The 20,839-nt window shown below is 46.7% G+C and overlaps 1 long non-coding RNA gene across 1 annotated transcript; it reads right to left on the bottom strand.

Moving 5' to 3' along the window:
- Nucleotides 1-749: 749 nt before the first annotated feature.
- Nucleotides 750-16,700, bottom strand: LOC306938530. The gene is made up of 4 exons (XR_013791740.1): nt 16,548-16,700; nt 6,159-6,467; nt 5,294-5,362; nt 750-3,213 (listed from the first exon to the last, which is right to left on the bottom strand). It is a non-coding gene; the product is annotated as an uncharacterized lncRNA (long non-coding RNA).
- Between the last annotated feature and the right edge of the window lie 4,139 nt (nt 16,701-20,839).

Raw genomic sequence — 20,839 nt, 5'->3', positions numbered from 1 at the left:
CCCCCGCCAACGTCCCAACAGAACCCATGTCAGCTACCCCCGCCTCACCAGTGACCCCGTCGGGTTTCCCTGTTGACACATCATGTGTACCTTGTGAGCTACTTCCAGTACCCGGCCCCCTCTGTAACGTCCAGCCCTCTAAAGGGTGTAGTTGCCCCACCTACCAGCCTGTTAGTCCTTCTCCCTGTCTGTCTGTCTGTCTGTATGTTTGTCTGCTAGTGTGTATGCCAGTCTGTTTGTCCGTCTGTCTACTACACAGTCCTCCTGTCACCCTCCTGACCCCTTTACCCACCTATTGTGTCAAACGTCATGTTTGTCTGCATGCCTGCTTGTCAGTTGATCTGTCTGTCTCTTGGTTTGTCCCACCTTCTGTCTGTCTGCTTGTCTGTGTGTTTGCCTGCCTGCCTTTCTGTGTGATTCCTTGTGTAGTTGTTTCTGTGTTTTTGGTAGGCAATAACTATATATTTATGCGTTTGCTTTTATTTCAATATGGCAATTGTATGTTCACTTGGGCAACCAATATTTACTTTTTCAACCATAATGCTGAGCATGTTTGTGCTTTTTTAAGTAAATACAATGAATGAGCACATACATCTACCATCATTTGAAGTTTACAGAAAAGGTTAAAGAATAAAGAAAGAATGAAACAAGTAAACCAAGTCAGTCAAAACATTGCGTTTAATGAATTAAATCACATCCATTGACTTAAAAATCACACTTGTGTGAAGTGAGGGGGGCCTGACCTTTTTAAGCCTGCCCATATATGGCAGGGTCACTTTCATTCATTGCAGATTTACTGTCAATATATACATTACGAGACATGAATGCACTGTGTTATTGTTTAAAACGCTATATATGTTACGAGACATTAATGCATGTGTTATTGTGTAAAACAAAACCATCATCAACCATTTTGTATTGACCCACATGACATCACATGACATTAAAAGTCCATAGACTTGGCTGCCATGTGACGTTATTTCAAAAGACAGATGTTGGATGGGCTAGCGCCCCTCAAAAACCTTCCATGAGTGAGTCTTGACTTGTCCTTGTCATCGTGTTGAATGATCATAATATTGTCTGTGTGATGTCATGTGTCAACTCAATGACCTTCTTGAAAATAAAAGTAGCTATTACTGCTAAACTAACAACTTCTACAATGTATTAATTATTTCAGTATATATATATTCAGATGCAACTAACTTGCCACAAACTGAAACTAAGTGGTTTTTATCACTGTATGAGTTCTCATGTGTCTTTTTAGATCACCCTTTTGACTACAGCCTTTGCCACAAACTGTACAAGTAAAGGGTTGTTCCCCTGTATGAGTCCTCATATGTCTTATTAGATGATACTTTTGAATAAAGCCTTTGCCACAAACACTACAAGAAACAGACTTTTCGCCTGTATGAATCATCATGTGGCTTTTTTTTTCGTCCCTTCGACTGAAGCATTTGCCACAAATTCGACAAGTAAAGGGCTTTTCACCTGTGTGAGTCCTCATGTGTCTTTTTAGATTAGGCTTTAGACTAAATTGTTCACCACAAACTGTACAAGTAAAGGGTCTTTCCCCTGTATGCATCCACATATGTGCTTTCATTTTACGAAAACTCTTGCCACAAATTGTACAAATGGAGGACTTTTCTCCGGTATGAATTTGCATGTGTTTTTTTAGATTACCTTTTAGGCTAAATTCTTTTCCACACACAGCACAGATAACGAGTTTTCTTCCTATATGGGTCCTCGTGTGTGTTTTTTGAATACCCCTTGGACTACTGATGTTTCCACAAATGTGTCCTTTTAGAATGTCCATTCGATAAAAGCCTTTGCCACACACTGTACAGGTGAAGGGTTTTTCCCCTGTATGAATCATTGTGTGTCTCTCCAGGGTTCTCTTTACATTAAACATTTTGCCACAATATGAACATAGAAATCTTTGTTTCCCTGTGGCACTCGTGGAGGTTGTTTTCGGGTCTTGACAGGGTTTTTCCCCTGTGTGAATAATCATGTGTCTTTTTAGATGATACAATTGAATAAAGCCTTTGCCACAAACTGTACATTTACAGGATTTTCCCCCTCTATGGTTCTTCATGTGTGTTTTTATAGTACCAGTTTGACTAAAGCCTTTGCCAAACCTTTTACAACTAAAGGGCTTTATTCCATTATGAATAATTGCGTGTCGTTTTAGATGATACATTCGAATAAAGCCTTTACCACACACTGTACAGGTAAAGGGTTTTTCCCCTGTATGAATCATTGCATGTCTCTCCAGATCACCCTTTCGATTAAACATTTTGCCACACACTCCACAGGTAAAGGGTTTTTCCCCTGTATGAATCATTGTGTGTCTCTTCAGACAACTCTTGTCATTAAACATTTTGCCACAATAGGAACAAATAAAGCCTTTCGTCCCTGTTTGACTCTTCATGGAGGTAGTGTTCATGTCTTGAGACAGCTTGTTGTCTCCTTCCATATTTTGTGTCTTGTCTGATTTCAGTGAGTTTAAATCTGACTGACATACCTTGGTCTCCTTACAGTCATCTCTGTCTTCAGCATCAGATTCAGAACAGTCTGATTTCAGCGAGTTTAAGGCTGACTGACCTTCCCTGGTCTCCGCCCAGTCATCACTGTCTTCAGTGTCAAATTCAGAAGAGTCTGAAGAGAGGAGCTGGTCTGTTCCACAGTCATCGGCTTCAGCTGAGGTGCTGGGTAGAGGCTCCATTTCTCTGTTTTCATCGTATCCTTCACCTTTCTCTTCAGCATCAGAATCAGAACAGTGTGAAGAGAGGTGTTGGTCATCACTAGTTGGTTGTGATGATACCCAGCCTACTATGTAAGCTTGTGTTTTCATGTGTTCAGTTGAGGTGCCGGCTACAGGCTCCATCTCTCCGTTTTCTTCATCACCTTCACTTTTCTCTCCAGTGTCAGATTCAGAACAGTGTGAATAGAGTAGCTGCTCATCACTAGCTGCTTGTGATGTTCCACAGTCTTCTACATCAGCTTGTGTTTTCATGTGTTCAGTTGAGGTACCAGCTATTGGCTCTTTCTCTCTGTTCTCATCATCATGTACACTCTTTACTTCTAGTAATGCCAATGTTGAACCACCAGCCTCCTCTGGTCTCTCTTTAATCTGTGGAGGTTGTGGTTCCTCCTGGACCAGACTGGAGCTCCTCTCCTGCTGTTCAGGAACCTCCTCTGTGAAGGCGAAGTAGTCTACGGGGGGAAAAGGGAATTAGAAACAAGCACATATATTGTGGAGGATGACACTCCCACAGGAAAACAAATCCTGTCCCTGTTTAACAAGGCTAGGCAAAATGCAAAAAAGGATATGTCTATATATGGAGCGTGTCTTGAGTGTACAGGGTTTGATGAGGTCAGATCAACATATGTAATGTCAGAACAGGTCAGCTCCATATATGGAGATCTAAGGGTTTGATGAGGTTTAGATCAACATATGGAATATGTATTGGCCATACTGTATATGGAGCGTGTCACATGGCGTGACGGGCACGACGAGGCAGGTTTTCATAGCTCTACCTACCTATGACCATAATCCATCCCTCATCTAACCATCCTACTCCACTATCTGATTACTTACCACCATAGTGCATCCCACATCTAACTACCTACCTACCACCAATGCATCCCTCATCTAACTACCCAACAACCACCATACTGCATCCCTCACCTACCTACCTATCTACCAACCACCATGCTGCATCCCTCACCTAACTATCCTTCCTACCCAAGCCCCCAGTAAGGCTATCCAACGTTGAAGATGCCACTACCTACTGGCGAAATGTGGAATTGCAGCACTTTAATGGAAATGGACGGACGTTCATGACGTCACGTGCGTCACTGAGCAACTTCCACTGAAATTAATAGTGGGGGGGGGGGGGGGTCTCTATCCTTTATAACTATGTTCCTACCACCATACTGCATCCCTCACCAAACTACATACATACTATGGTTGATCTTATTAATGTCTTATAGATCTTGATCTAAACCCTCAGAGAACCTCCAAGTATTTAATAGAGAAAGAAAAAAAAACTGTTACAGAAGGGGGTTCCCGCCCCTTAAGTGTCGTATGTTGTGGTGTCCATGTGTCATAAGTTCATGTATTGTCCATGTCTTTTTCTGCTTAATAAAAAATATTGAAACACAAACTACATACATACCTACCTACCACCAATGCATCCCTCATCTAACTACCTACCACCATAATGCGTAGTGACTGTGAAAGGTTCAATTAACCACACTGTGTACACTTGTATAATGTTGTGTCTCCCTCTGTTTTTGTTTGTCACTGATGTTTTATGTGTGGCTGCAGGAGGGGTGAAAGCCCAAGACAATTGTATTGTGGACAGTGAAAGTTCACCTTGACCATCATCTAACTAGATACCGACCACCATGCTGCATCCCTCATCTACTCATGGGAGAAAGGGGTGTGGTGATGAGGTCATTGTACCACATACTTGCATAACTTCAGCATGTGCATTCAACAGCCTGGCTGGCTAATGGCCTGTTTGCCGCTCAAAGTCCACGTCTGATCCATTGCTAACACAATCACTAAAGACACCATCTTTCTCACTTTGAGGAATCACAGCAATGATGCATCCCTTATCTGGGAGCATTTTCATCCAACATAATAGAATTTAAGCCAGGGTTAAACTAAAAGGAAGCACAGCAGAAAGAGAATAAATAGCTACGATATGTGTATTAGTATGTGTAAAGCTAGATGCAATGTATTATCCCACCGGTCACTATTGTTGCCGTTCACATGTTTGTGAAGCGTTATTCATAGTATGGATTTTTCTCTCTGTTTTTACTCACCACCGCTCAACGTTATTTCAGCTACCGTGGTCACCTCACCAACGGAGCGGTGGTCACCCCACCACCGAAAATCCAGACTATGAATGAGCCTTTAGTTTTATGACCACACTGAACAAATTTGAGTAATTACAAAGGCATACACACCATAAACAATATGTGTACCAAACATCTTTGTCCTATATTTCTAAGATACTTTAATAACATTTTGCTGCCATCCTCTCCTCTTGGTGCAGACAGGAAGTAAAAAGCCCTGTTCATGTGACAATTTAAAGTAATCATGTGACACTGCACATATTCCATTGAGACCCTTTATTTTTATCCAATATTTCCTGGAAATGCATTAATGAAGCATTCAGTAACACTTTATAGCCTCGTGAATGAAGAAAATAATTATGGTCACTATTGTAACCGGCAGGACACATACATGTATAATACACATAGTAATGATTTTCTTCCTCACCTGTCTTCTTCTTTCCTTTGGACATTTGGATCTTTATTTCTTTCTTATTTTTTTCGCCAATTACTATACCTACATTCACCAAAACAAAAACAAAAGAACAAACTTGATGCAATGTAATGTTAAAGATATCAGCAAAAATAAGGACTACATGATTTTACCAATACCACCCCCCCAAAAAAAATGTGCGGTACGCACGCCAGGATATTAGTGTCATTAACCTTTTCCCCGCTAAAAAACGTAGTCTGCGTTATTTGTCGGGAAGAGACGCTGCCAAAATACGTAGCTACGTTTATTCAGTTGTATAAATGTGTTTGATTCGATCTAGTGGAAAGGCTACTCACATAAGCTTCGGACGGCTATCTGTTGTTAGCTTAGACCGTGGACTGTGCCATCTTCATTATTACACGCACGCACACTTTCAGTCGCTTTAGTCTCCAAATCCCCCTCCCAGGCGGCATTTCTGGTCAAAACAGCGCTTATTGCACGGAGCCTAGCTGTTGCTGTAATGGCGCCGCCCAGTGCTTCTCATCGTCCAGGCAAACAATAACATCCGGTCGAGACAACACACACACCATTAGGCTGACAAACATCCGGTGGCGGCGTTTTAGATCTTCAAAATAAGGGTTGAGCGGCGCGATATCCTAGCATAACGGTTAAAATACGTAATTTTCTGCCACTTGTATTGTGTGTGCAAAGTTACACAACTTTTCGAGTACGTTTAGCGCCTCAAAAACGTGATTCATTGTGGATAAAATAATAATAATAATGAGAAGAAGAAGAAGAAGATGAGTCATTGCGATTTCAATAGGGCTTTGCACTACTGTGCAGTGCTCGGGCCCTAATAATATAAGTGTTCCATTGTCACCTGGATGCCATGTTGGATTGTTATCACACTGTCTTCCTATCCTCTCTTCATCCTCTCCTCCCGTCTCCTCTTCTCTTTCTCTGCCTCGTCCTGCTCTCTCCTCCTCTTCCTGATGTTCCTCTGGCAGAGGGGAGGGCACAGGACCATCACGTTCACTCAATCTCGGACGGCCACGTTTACGCTTCTCAGGTTGGATCACCACAGACTGTAGCACAGGGGAGGGCAGACACACGGGATACTTTCTGGGACGGCCTCGGCCACGCTTCTGAGGTTCGACCACCATGTGCTCTACCGTCAAACTGGACACATCTGAGAGAGAGAGAGCAAGAGAGAGAGAGAGAGAGAGAGAGAGAGAGATAATGCATTATTGTCTGTCTTATTAACCTGGAACACTAAACATCCTTTTTGTCACCATCACTAAACTCGGGTAGGCCTATATTTTACGCAATGTAAAATATTCCATATAAATACAAAATACGATACGATACGAATACAGCAATACAAATTGAGGTACTCTTCTTTAATATTTCATCATGACTTTTCACAAAGAAAACAAAATAATACATATCATAGGGGAGGGGGGGGGGGGGGGGTCGTTGAAAAGCTTGGGTATTAATTAAAATAAATATTCCTAAAAAGACAATATAATGGATCTGGGAACTTCTCCTTTGTCTACCCATTCCTGAGACTAAGGCTGAACGATTTTGAGAAAAAAATCTAATTGCGATTTTTCTGACCAATATTGCGATTGCGATTTGACTCGCAATAAAAAAAAAAAAAATCACACCCATGTGAAGTAAGTGGTGCAACTCCGTGTGGGCGTCCCCGGGGGGGTCCCCGAAACTTCCAGACCCACAGGAACACGCCCATGGTGCTGGCCCGGTTCAGGCGAGCCGCCCCGTGTCCGAAACGGTCGAGAGTTACCGTGTGGGGGTCCCCAGGGGGTCCCTATACTGTACTATACAGTCACTGTACTGTACTGTCACACCCGAAATCATCATACTGTAATGACCGGTGGGGTTCTCCCCATCGAACGACATGACAACCTTCTTTCTTGAAGTAGCTTTTATTAGTAATACGAGTTACAAGGCACACAATAGTGGTGGCTGGATAGCTACGAATAGCTTACCCAAAAATGCTAGCGTAATCCCACGGCTCAGAGCACAACAACAACCAAACTAGTAAACGTGCTTCCGCCCTCACCCCGGAAGTACTTCCCCCCCGGGCTGGTCCTTAAAGGAACACACACAGTAGCACAGTCCTAACCATAACACAGTACTAGTGTTCCACTGGGACGCTACATTGCCCCCACCTAAGGGGTTTAACTGTCCCCAGTAACCCCTAACCCAACGTCATAGTCCCGGAGGTGTTGAGGCAAACGCCTCTGTCTCTGTCCGCGCCTCGGGGCCTCCGGTGACCCCCTTGGAGACCCCCTTGGAGACACATTTGACATGGAGAGGCCCTCAGCCTCACCCTGGGTCTCAACAGCCTCCACACGTGGTTGATAAGGTGCCAGCCGGTCCCGGTGAATGACCACCTTGCGCCCTCGGCCCCCCAGCATCTGCACCCGGTAGACCACGTCAGACAACTTTTGCAATACAGTACATTGCCCAATCCACTTGCTGCAAAGTTTAGGCGACACGCCCTTCTTCCGGGTTGGGCTAAACACCCACACACGAGTCCCTGGAGCAAAATCCATCCCCGCGCACCGGGAATCATAGGCCCGCTTCTGGCGAGCCCCAGCCTCTGCAAGCACCCCCCGGGTCAGTTCGTGTGTCACTCTCAACTTCTCTCGTAGCTGCGAGTAGTAGTCCAACCCTGGCTCCCCCGGGAGGTCTGGCTCAGGTGGAGGACCAAACACGAGGTCCACCGGGGTCCGCAACTCTCTGCCAAACATGAGAGCGGCCGGGGTGCACTGTGTCGACTCCTGAACTGCGGTCCGGTATGACCATAGAATCAGAGGTATGTGAAGGTCCCAGTCCTTCTGCCGTCGGTCCGTGAGGATAGCGAGCTGGGTGGTCAGGGTGTGATTGAACTTCTCGACCAGCCCGTCACTCTGGGGATGTAACGGAGTGGTCCTAGTTTTCCTCACCCCCAGCCGTTGACAGACCTCCTGGAACACGTGGGCCTCAAAGTTGCGGCCCTGGTCACTATGTAGCTCCTCCGGAGCCCCGAACCGGCAAAACATTCCATCAACCAGTGCCGCCGCCGTGGTTGCCGCAGTCTGGTCTGGAACGGCGTAGGCCTCTGGCCACTTGGTGAAGTAATCCATAGCAACGATGATGTAGCGGTTCCCCCTGTCACTGACCGGCAATGGCCCCAAGATGTCGACGCCCACACGTTCCATAGGCGCCCCCACCTGGTACTGCTGCAGTGGGGCATGAGAGCGCCGGGTGGGACCCTTCTGGGCAGTGCATAGGTCACACCGATGGACATATAGCTCCACATCCAAGCGACAGTTCGGCCAATAGAACCTGGACCGGAGCCGACGCAGGGTCTTGGTAACACCGAAATGCCCCGCCCCTACAGCGCCGTGGACCAGCTGCAACACCTTGTCGCGGAGGCCGAGGGGCACCAGGAGCTGTTGTATCTCTCCATCTCTGTCGGGCACCCGCCACCGTCTGTGCAGCAAACCGTTGATGACCGCCAGGTTGGCCCACTGGGAGTAGTACGCCTTGCTCTCTTTGTCTAGAGCTGATATGGCGGACCACTCAGGACGTTGACCTGCCTCAACCCAACTCCGGACCCGGTTGAGGATTGCATCGCTGTCTTGCTCCTGGCACATGCTGTGTGGGTCAATGGCCTCCACTGCGGTGGAACTGCCTGTGGTCTCGTCCCCGGTCGCCCCCATGTCAGCCTGAAGAACGCCCACAGACAGCGCTGGTGTGTCTCGTTCCTCCGCACGCTGACAATGACGGCATTGGAGCTCCTCACAGGGTCGGCGAGACAGACTGTCGGCGTTGGTGTGCAGTTTTCCCGCCCGGTGCCGCACCTCAAAGTCATACTCCGGGAGGATTTCCAGCCACCGGGCCAGCTGTCCCTCTGGCTCCTTGAAGTGGAGGAGCCAAGTCAGTGAGGCATGATCAGTTCTCAATAGAAACCGTCTCCCATACAAGTATGGCCGGAAATGTCTCAATGCCTTCACGACTGCCAGCAGTTCCCGCCGGGTGACACAATAATTCTTCTCAGTCCGTTCGAGACAGCGGCTGTAGTATGCCACCACCCGTTCTCCATCTTCTCCCTCCTGCGACAACACTGCTCCCAGGCACCTGTTGCTGGCATCCGTGTCCACGATAAACGGCTTGCCTGGGTCCGGATAGGCCAGAACGGGGGATACGGTCAGTGCCTCGCGCAGCTGTTGGAATCCAGCGTGACATGCCTCGTCCCATTGGAATGTCTGTCCTTTATGTGTGAGGCGGTGGAGGGGACTGGCGATTTCCGAGAAGCCTCGCACATACCGCCTGTAGTAGGATGCCAGGCCCAAGAAGCTCCTTAACTCCTCCACGTTCCGGGGCGTCGGCCACCCCTTCACTGCGGCGATCTTGTTTGGGTCAGTGGCAACCCCCTCCCCGCTTATCACGTGGCCCAGGAATGCTGTCTCTCGCTGCAGCAGGTTGCATTTAACTGGGTTCAGACGGAGGTCTGCTCTGCGTATGGCTTGGAACACTTCCCGAAGGCCGGTCAACGCTGCCTCAAAGTCCACTGCATGGGACAGAAGATCATCTAGAAAGACCACGCAGCGGTTCCGGGGGATCCCGGACAGCACCCTCTCCATTAGGCGCTCGAATGTCGCCGGGGCGTTGCAGAGTCCAAAGGGCATAACGCGGAACTGCCACAGCCCCTCCCCTATGGAGAATGCAGTCTTGGGCCGGGAGTCAGGCGCCAGCTCCACCTGCCAGTACCCGCAACGGAGGTCTAAGGAACTGAACCAGCTGGAGCCAGTGACGTGGTCAAGGGCGTCGTCAATGCGAGGTATAGGGTACGAGTCCTTGAGAGTCACATCATTCAGCCGCCGATAATCCACGCAGAACCGCCAAGTGCCGTCCTTCTTGGGAACTAAGACGACTGGGGCAGACCAAGGGCTGCTGGAGGGTTCAATAATACCCGCCTGTGCCATCTCCTGCAGCTTTTGCTCCGCTGCGTCTCTCTTGGCAAGGGGTAACCGCCGTGGCCGGAGGCGAATGGCCTGGTTCGGTCCAGTGTCAATCTTGTGCTGAACCAGGGTGGTCTGCGTACAGTCCTCGTCACGGGCGGCAAAGATATCGAGGGACTCCTCCAGCAGGCCCCACAGTAGATGCTGCTGTGAGGGAGAGAGATTGTTTTTGTTGCGCTGGAAGAGCTCCCCTACTGCTGCACGGGTCTCCTCCGACGGCGCCAGCACCGGCGGTGCTGGAGCTGGTGGATTGCAGGCCAGGGTCCCCTCGCTGGTTATGCTGACGGCGGCGGCGGTCTCTCCTCCGGCGACGATGCTGGCGACGGCGGCCTCTCCCCCAGCGACGATGCTGGTGACGGCGGTCTCTCCCCCAGCGACGATGCTGGTGACGGCGGTCTCTCCTCCGGCGACGATGCTGGTGACGGCGGTCTCTCCCCCAGCGACGATGCTGGTGACGGCGGTCTCTCCCCCAGCGACGATGCTGGTGACGGCGGTCTCTCCTCCGGCGACGATGCTGGTGACGGCGGTCTCTCCCCCAGCGACGATGCTGGCGACGGCGGTCTCTCCCCCGGCGACGATGCTGGTGACGGCGGTCTCTCCTCCGGCGACGGTGCTGGTGACGGCGGTCTCTCCTCCGGCGACGATGCTGGTGACGGCGGTCTCTCCTCCGGTGACGATGCTGGTGGCGGTGGTCTCTCCTCCGGCGGCAGCGTTGGTGGTTGTCTCCCCCCCTGGCGACGGCGTTGGCTGTCTTTCTGGTCTTGCTTCTCAAACGTTGATGGAGAGCTATGGTCACGGGCCCCATGTGAAGGCGGGCCCGTGGAACGTCAATCACTGCCCCAAGCTCCTCCAGTAGGTCTACCCCAACGATGCAGTCCTCCTGAATGTCTGCCAGCCAAAACTCATGGCGCAGACTTTTACTGGATATCGCTATCTGGAGCTGTCCATAGCCTTGCATCGGTGCTCGTTCTCCCGTCACTGTCCTGACCTGCATAGCTGTAGGTGACCACAGTGTGGGTGATGCGTCGTGGCCACCTGGCAGTATTCCTCTTCGCACCAGGGACAGAGAGGCTCCGGTGTCAACTAGAGCCTGACAACTGACACCGTTCAATTTGCAGTCCAAATACAGTCCCTTTGTTTGGCCAACCCGGCCGAGGCGATGTTCTGAGGGGGGGGGGGGGGGGTGAGACAGGACGACAGTTCCCTCACTGTGTCGTCCTTGTCTCGTTTAACGCCGGTGCTGGGTTTAGTGGTGCTGGGGCAGGGCAGTTGCGAGCGATGTGGCCTGGTTCCCCACAGCGGTAGCAGCCGGCTTGGGAACGTTCACCTGGCTGGCGCCACTTTGCTGTTCTCTTTTCCTGGCGAGGGGGAGTTGGAGCTGCACTCTGCACGGCCTCCTCTTCGACACTCTGGTCCTCTACCCATTCTGCCCGTCTCACGTAGGCTGGTGCAGCTGGGGTTCGGTTGGGGGACCATAGCATTGACTCCACCCGTTCCGCCTCTCGTAATGCCTCTCGGAAAGTCTGCGGCCCAAACACACCAATGTGCTCTTTTAGACGATAGGGTCGGAGGCCACGCACAAAGGCGGTGCGTGCCAAATCTTCCTGCATCTCACGTGGATAGCCAGGGTAGCTGCGTAGGGTTAATTCTTGTATCTCCGCAGCATAAGCTCCTATGCCCTCTTTTTCACCTCTCACTCTGGCGAACAATTTGGACATGGCTTCATCCATGGACACTGGTCGGCCAAACCTCTGCTCCAGAGCTCCCATCAGCACATTATAGTTCAGCCGTTCCTCCTTGCGTAGGCTTGTTAATACCTGTGCTGCTCGTCCTTTCAATGCCACTGCTAGTCCCATTGCTGTCTCTCCATCAGACCAGCAATTGAGTTGAGCTGCCAGTTCCACCTGAATGCGGTAACTTTCAATCGGCTCCTCTCCATTGTACTGCGGCAACTTAACATGTCCTCTAGGTGGCGCACGTGCGGTGCTGGTGGGGGTAGACAGCGGTGGGGGGTGGTTGACGGTAGCTCTCCCTGCTGCCGCCTGTGATGTCTCTAGTACGTCAGTGCGCGGTGGAGTGCGGTCAGACACAGCTCTCTGTGAGCCGTGGGAGTCCTCGCTCAGAGCGCCCCCCCCCCCCAGCGGGACCCGGACGGCGGGCACGGCTGTAAAACGCTGGGGTCCGCAGCATGGTTCCCAACGCGGAGTCCTCTCCCTCTTCAACGGCATATTCCGGAGCCGATACCCGGCGTCTTTCACACTGTTGCGCGCCAAACCTCTCAAACGCTGGCTCGTCTGTTAACTGTAAACGCGGGAAGTCTCTGTCGATTTCTTCTTCATTAATCCCAACTCTGACACCATTGTAATGACCGGTGGGGTTCTCCCCATCGAACGACATGACAACCTTCTTTCTTGAAGTAGCTTTTATTAGTAATACGAGTTACAAGGCACACAATAGTGGTGGCTGGATAGCTACGAATAGCTTACCCAAAAATGCTAGCGTAATCCTACGGCTCAGAGCACAACAACAACCAAACTAGTAAACGTGCTTCCGCCCTCACCCCGGAAGTACTTCCCCCCCGGGCTGGTCCTTAAAGGAACACACACAGTAGCACAGTCCTAACCATAACACAGTACTAGTGTTCCACTGGGACGCTACAATACTGTATAGGGCCTATACAGTTAGTATGTGTGTGTGTGTGTGTGTGTGTGTGTGTGTGTGTGTGTGTGTGTGTGTGTGTGTGTGTGTGTGTGTGTGTGTGTGTGTGTGTGTGTTAGGCTGCGCAACAGTGACACTTGGTTGTGAAAACCAACCAAATGCTATTTTCGTGATCGGACAGACCCAGCCAGCCAGCCAGCCACCCACCCACAGACACACAAAGCTCCGTAATGAAGTGGTTGCACCACTCTGAACCACACAAAGTAAAGCTTCAATTTAGTATTAACTGTGTCCATTTAAAAAGTAATGAAACATTACCAAATAGCATACCATTAATTTACTTTACCAGGCAGTGATGTCAGGATTCACATGATGTGAGACAGCTCAAAATAATGTAGGCTAACTAACCAAATTGACCTGTGTTTAATTAACTGTCTACAATAAGAATGTGTGTTCAAATTGTAATGTTAGAAATAATTGTAAACAGCTCTCTGGATACAGACCATAAATGCAATGTAATTTCCAGATTTAAGTGCAATTGCTATTAGCCTACAGTTATCTAATCATCAGAGCAAAATATTGTGATTCTCATTTAATATTCACATTTAGATATGTTCAATTGATTTATTTGTTTTTGAGGGGCACTATAGCCCCTCCAATATCCAGCCTTTAGTGTATGGTCACAAACGTCCTACACAAACATTAAATTCCCAATGACAATGAATGGACAATTTGATGTCAGTGTCTGAGCAAAGACATAGGCCATGGTGTCTATTTTACGTCATGATGATGTAAGATGATAAGAGCGCCCCTCACTTCACACGGGTGGGATTTTTTTAACCAAATAAAAGCATTGCATGCATTGCATAAGTGTAGGCTACATTTTGACAGATGTGATGACATAATTAGGCTATCAATTATTAGAGATAATTTTGTCTAAGGTTTAAGACAAGCTCACTTTAACTTTAATGTTTATGAGCTTGTTAAACATTTTTCCCACCACGGGTCCTGGTGTAAGCTATTTTTTAATGACGGCTCTACTCGGATCTCGGTACAATTTCGCGGACCTCGCTCAGACAAATCATTACAAATGTACATGCACCACAATGGGGACCGGTTCACCAGAATCAGGGACGACGACGACAATGTAGCATTAAAATAAACAGGGGACAGGACAGCAGGACAGCGCCCGTGCCATGCGAAGTTGTGCTGTTGCCGCGGGATGTTTTGACTGTCGCCGCACCATGACAGGTCTTGCACAAAACTCTCTTGTTGTACGTCTGTAACGTCAAAACCAAAATAATGCCATATCCCCGAAGTGCCTGATCTCTTTGGGATTAAATTGTGCGGATTTAAGAAAGTTTCTTCGGGCTCCGCAGACGCTATGCATGCGGCTGCTGCTCAGCTGCTGCTGACTACTATATAGCATAGCATTAGCATCAACGCACTGACTGAACACAGAGCAGAGTAGACTTAAATGATGACTTTGTTTTGGGCACTGGGCGAGCGTGTACACATGCACTGCAGTCACATGCACTGCAGGGACACTTTTGGTTAGAATAGAGAGCACAGTACAGCCGTGTTGTAAATACTGGATCAGACGTGCTCCGGGTTGAATATTATAATTAAAAAAAAATCGCAGCCTTTGCGATTTGCTAATCGCGTGGTTTCAAATCGCAATTTCGGTTTGAAAACGATTAATCGTTCAGCCTTACCTGAGACATGTGATAATAGAGCACCGAAGTCCTGACGTCACTGTCAGTAGAGGGCGCCAGTCCCCAGGTTTGTGTACTTTTTATTTGCATTGTAATCTCCATAGGGGGATTTTAGATCGCCTCATATAAGAACTGTGTTTGAAAAATAAACCGATCACCCCGGCCTTTTCACTCATATGGATATGAAGCATCGACTGAAGGTGGAAATGTACAAATATACCCAAAGAGTAACAAAATAAGCGTTAGAAACGAGCCAAACAACCCAGAGACTACATTTCCGGGTAGGCGGGTGGCTGCATCTGCCCGTCGCACAACAGAAACTGAACGTTAATTACGTTTATTTTTATTTTATTGATATTTAATGTCTCGTGGTTAGTACGAGTCGAGTCACCACCAGCTGAGCTTACGTCAACGAGGAATCTCAGGAACGCAATGTGTTGACAGCTGGGCATGACGTATATTAGCAGCGACATTGCCTTCATATGTATTTTCAAGGCTTTTGCAGCCACATTAATTCCATTTTCTCCAGAAACTGGCTGTATCAAATATGAATGGACATCATTAACGACGCACAGCCACACCCCTGACAGAAAGGCCGGGGTGGTCGGTTTATTTTTCAAACACAGTTCTTATATGAAGCGACCTAAAATCCCCCCATGGAGATTACAATGCAAATAAAAAAATACATGAACCTGGGGACTGACGCCTTCTACTGAAAGTGACGTCAAACTTCGGTGCTATATGCTCCAGTGAAAAAAGGACAAATAAGAAAGAAAGCCCATTGTGGGTGTATGGGATTTTTCTCTATCACTAAACACAGGTGAAATGCACCCGAACACGTGCCTGTAGACAAAACCAGGGATGTGGGGCTGGGCAAGGAAACAAACCTACCTTCTATGATCACTGAGCATCATGAAGGTACTGAAAGACCCAGCCACCTCAGATATCAGCAAAAGGCCTGTGTCTGACTCTGCTGCCAACTACTGTGACAGTATAGAATTATGTGGTACCAAGAAAAACAGCCATAACTCTGGTCCCCAGCATGATACAGGTCTCAAACTTCCGGTTTGTCTGATTGCCTTTAAACTTCACCCACACACTCTCTGAAATGAAATGAAATGAAATCTATATTTACCCAGGGTATCTGGGCTAAGCTCAAGAACTTGTTTCCAGCCAGGCCCTGCTCATAGAACACATTTCATCGTAGTGGTTGATGCCTTGTTCAAGGGCATTTCAGCGGTGGTAATTTTAACGTGTCGGACGGCTGGTTCGAACTGGGAACCTTCCGGTATCTAGACCGCGCCGCTATCCGTTCGGCCACCGCTGCCACTCTAAGGGGCATGGAGTTCACTGGTGCATGGAGTTCACTGGTGCATCCTAGCAACCGTCAATTAGACTGTAGCAAACGTGGTTTTACCAAACATTTTGGACTTTAAGTTATTCCACTGAAATGCTGCTTCTATTGGAACTTTTTGTACATGTAAAAGTATTATATTCAATATACGGTGCTGCGTTACTACTCGCCCATTGGGCCATGGCTCTTTAGTCGACTGGTAACGTACGTGCCTGTGGAATGGGGAACCCGCGTTCGCCCCCGGCCAGCGCTACACAATTCAAATCAAGTTTATTAATGCTTTTGTTTGTTCCATTGATGTTATATATTCTTTTTACATTTTCTTCTGATTTAAAACATTTTGCAGGAACTGCTTTGGTATAGTTATTAATTTGACATGGAAATGTTTCAGAAATTAAGCATGGCTTGAACACACGTCCACACACGTACACACACGCGTACACGTGTGCACGCGCACACACACACACACACACACACACACACACACACACACACACACACACACACACCTGCAGCAGTGTGTAGTGTCTCCATCTCTCTCTGGAAGAGGCTGTACATGAACAGTGCGGCTGCACTGAGGCGCTCCAACACAAACACTCTGAACCGACAAACATCACCGCTTGTGTGTTTCTCCATAACGCACAATATCTGCTCTCCCACCGACGTCATGTGTCCATTTATCTCCAGCCGTACAGACTCCATCTGACTCGTTTTACCTCCTTTATGAGACATTTTAACTTCTTTATGAGACATTTTTCCGCAACTAAGAGACATTTTAACTCGTGTTATGAGACATTTGACCTCTTTTGTTGTGAGACCGTCTTTGTTTAGGAGAAACCTGTCAACAGGAAGAACTAGACCTTCCTCTTCTTTCTTTATGGCGGTTGGCAATCCTAAATGGTGCATTACCGCCACCTACTAGACTGAGTGTGGAACTTTCCACCTACATTTCTTGCTGAGTTTCAGCTAGTGCAATTATAATATACAGTGACCCCACCCAATATATCCACTTCACAACATTGTATGTCCATTTATGACTCATGTATTCCTCTCTTAGTATGTCATCCAGGTCTTCTCCAGTTATCTCACCAATAGTCCAAGAATCGCCTAGCTGCATCCAACACCATCTTTATTGTCTCCACCAGGCCGAAGGCATGGGGAGAGATAGCCCTGAAACATGACATACAGTCATGGCGCAACTGCAGCCTGTTTTACGCGATCGCTACTATTACAGTCCAAACGTGTATATAAACATTCCGATTTCAAATATAAAGTAGGCCTACTCACAATTTGTCACACGGGTGTTAGAAATTTGCTGGTACATTCCGTGTTCTTTAATAAAAAGCATTTTTGTCCGGTCATTTCTGTGTTTTGCCTTGTTTTTCCTTCTACTTCCGCCTGTCGGCTTCAACTGCGCCTCGCCGCCGCCCTGTCGGTTGTCACTTGCAATGATTTTCAATGCCAAAAGGAAGAAGCTCCGGCTCCCAGGTCTAGATGCAATTGTTTTTTTGTCAATGGAGGCAGGAGCGCAAACAAACACCACAGAAAACAAAGATAAGAACTTACAAATAGAAATATTGCTACTTTTCATTAAATTTCTTAATTGTAATCGATTTATTTAATGTTGTAGTGTAGTTTAGTAGGCCTGTTAAGACTTTGCTTACATTTCTTTGATAGATAGGCCTACGTTTTTTCCCCCATTAAAGGGGCATTCCACTCATTTTCAACATTTTACTATGTCATTAATATACCTTAGAGCTGTTGTGTGGAAATAATAAAAAAGTCCCCCCATTCTGTGTTTCCTAGAACTAGAGGTCTGAAAAAAACCATTAACATGGTGAAACACATCTTGATGACATCATCAAGATGTGTTTCACCATGTTAATGATTTTTTCCATAATTAATAAATTGTAATAGGCCTAGCCCACTATTCTCAAATTTCATTGAGGACGCGAGACCATATTGGTTAACTTTTAATTCATCAACATTACAAACTAAATAGCGTCTTAAAATGTTGAAAATAAAGTGTTTTGCAAATTGCAATGTCAGTGGTGTTGGATGAAATACTAATACGTTTTTTTTTCTTCACTCAAGCAAAAGTTGCCTAACAGTAGGCTATCTCAAAGTAATATAGCAATACAATTTACAAGTAGCCTACAGTAAGTATTGCCAGCTAAATATAGGCCTGCTTACAGTACCAAAGTAAAAGTTCACTTTATTCTTTTAAATGTCTTAGCGTTAATGAAAATAGCAGATATCCAAAATAGGGCTTAAGTGGTTAAGTTTTAAAATAATAGGCCTACGCAAATTAACTGTAGCCTACAGTCTAGAGTAGGCCTAGATGCTGTTGTAGGCCTAGTAACAATACATTAACTAGCCATACAGACAGTCTATTGTTGTAATAACAATAGAGGCCTAATACATAAGTTTTAGGTAGTAAGTAGTAATAACTATAATAATTGTAGTGAAAGTACAATATTTGCATGTGAAATGTATAGAGGTAATATAAAACGATTGTGTCATGTCCCTCAAAATAGTAGCAATACAGTACTTGAATAAAAATGCTTAGTTGGCACTGCAGGTCAGTCCTTTAAATTAATTTAATTTCATAATATTTATGCATGTATTTACAAATATTTCCATAACAAGATATAGGCCTACTTACTTTGTTGCTCGTTCAACTCAATGGATTAGAGCTGGCAACAGGTGTTTGGATTGATTTGCAGACAGCTGTCAATCAGTGACTGTAGGCCTAATCACTCAGTCTATCAACACTCAGCTGCGGTTTGGATAGCTAAATAAAATTATGTAGGTGTGTACATCTAAAACAAGACAGTAGAAAGCAATGTGTGATATATGTCTTTTATTTTCCATAAGATATTATTTTACAATGGTCTCAATCATTCAGAAATAGTGTATATTAATATGCTTGTCTACTCGGCTCCATTGACTCCAATGCATTTCACGTCTGCTTCAGTTTGCAAGGCTGCCACCCATTGTGACGAATCTGCCGGCTGGAATTGCAGACAGTCACGTTCAGAAACGTACTTTGCTCTTTGGATAGCTCTATAAAATTACACAGTGTACACATCGAAAAGCAACACAGCAGACAATAATGTGTTATATGTCTTCTGTTATTTTGGTCTCAATCGTTCAGAAATAGAGTTTGTTCGTGTGCTTGTCCACTCGGCTCCATTCACTCCAATGCATTCCCCGCAGTTTCGGCAGCAGATTGCCACTCACTGTGACGAATCTGCCGGCTTGAATTGCATGGTAGAGAAAATGACGTTTGTTTATTTTCCTTCTCTGAGCTTCCTTGTATAGGGCCAATAGAATGTGTGACCGCTCTGACCGCTCTCTTTCTCTCTCACACAGCCCTCTCTCTCTCCCCCCCTTTCCTCTCTCTCTCTCTCTCGTAGTCATGTTTTTCCTTTATTTGCCGATGGGTTGATTTGATTGGGTTCTCACTTCTCAGACTGCTTTGCTCGCTCTCAGATTGTGTGTGATTACAAGTTATTGGCTATATAGTGATATAGTCCCAGCAACACAATTAAAATAAAACACTTGTTTAAAGAAACGGTTGGTCGTGGTCCATCCACTACATAGAGTGTGTGTGTGCGTGCGTGCGTGCGTGCGCGTGTGCGCGCATGATTTTGTGTTGGTTACATGGTTTACTGATAATCCATAATGCTCAAGATTGTTGGATAGGCATGGGCTAATATCCCCCAATACTGCCACCATCTGGCGGAGTCAGGGAAGGTTAATGGACTGCAGCCTTAGAGCAATAGGTGTATGATGAACTTAATGTATTGCAATTTGCTTTTGAAAACAGTAGCCTGCACATTAATAACTGCATTATTGCAAGTTGCTTGTTTGCTGGTGTGAAATTGCTCCCCAAAGGCTGTTTTTTGGGGAGGAAACGTGCAAAAAAAACCACCCAGAGGCGTGTTTTTGGGGGCTAAACCCGGAAAAAAATCGTCCCGCTGTGCGGGACATAGCACCTCCATTATTAGTCGTGGTTGGTCGTGGTCCATCCACTACATAGAGTGTGTGTGTGTGTGTGTGTGTGTGTGCGTGCGTGCGTGCGTGCGTGCGTGCGCGCACGCGCATGATTTTGTGTTGGTTACATGGTTTACTGATAATCCATAATGCTCAAGATTGTTGGATAGGCATGGGCTAATATCCCCCAATACTGCCACCATCTGGCGGAGTCAGGGAAGGTTAATGGACTGCAGCCTTAGAGCAATAGGTGTATGATGAACTTAATGTATTGCAATTTGCTTTTGAAAACAGTAGCCTGCACATTAATAACTGCATTATTGCAAGTTGCTTGTTTGCTGGTGTGAAATTGCTCCCCAAAGGCTGTTTTTTAGGGAGGAAACGTGCAAAAAAAACCACCCAGAGGCGTGTTTTTGGGGGCTAAACCCGAAAAAGAAATCGTCCCGCTGTGCGGGACATAGCACCTCCATTATTAGTCAAGCTCCCTTATAGCTCCCCCAGTAAAAATTGTCTGGAGCCGCCACTGGCACCGATTGATTGCGAAATATACATAGAGCAGCCCAGAAGGCTATGAGAAAGAGTCACCAGCCGGTGAAAAGCTAGTGTGCAAATTACACAAATCTCTCTATGGCCTTAACACTAGCGCGTCGGAGCGGTCAGGCTGACCGATTTAGACATTTTGAAGTGGATTTTCTTTGCCCATGAAGTCCTGAGAAAGTTCCCCTTGCATGACTTTTTCTAAATGTTCGATTCAAACCATCTCTGTTTTTTTTTTCATCTGAAACGTTTTGGAAATATGATT

Source organism: Electrona antarctica (assembly GCF_951216825.1).
Source record: "Electrona antarctica genome assembly, chromosome: 2".
NCBI classification, from domain to species: Eukaryota; Metazoa; Chordata; class Actinopteri; order Myctophiformes; family Myctophidae; genus Electrona; species Electrona antarctica.
The sequence above is the reverse complement of the archived record's forward strand: the minus strand, read 5'-3'. Positions and strand labels throughout refer to the sequence as shown.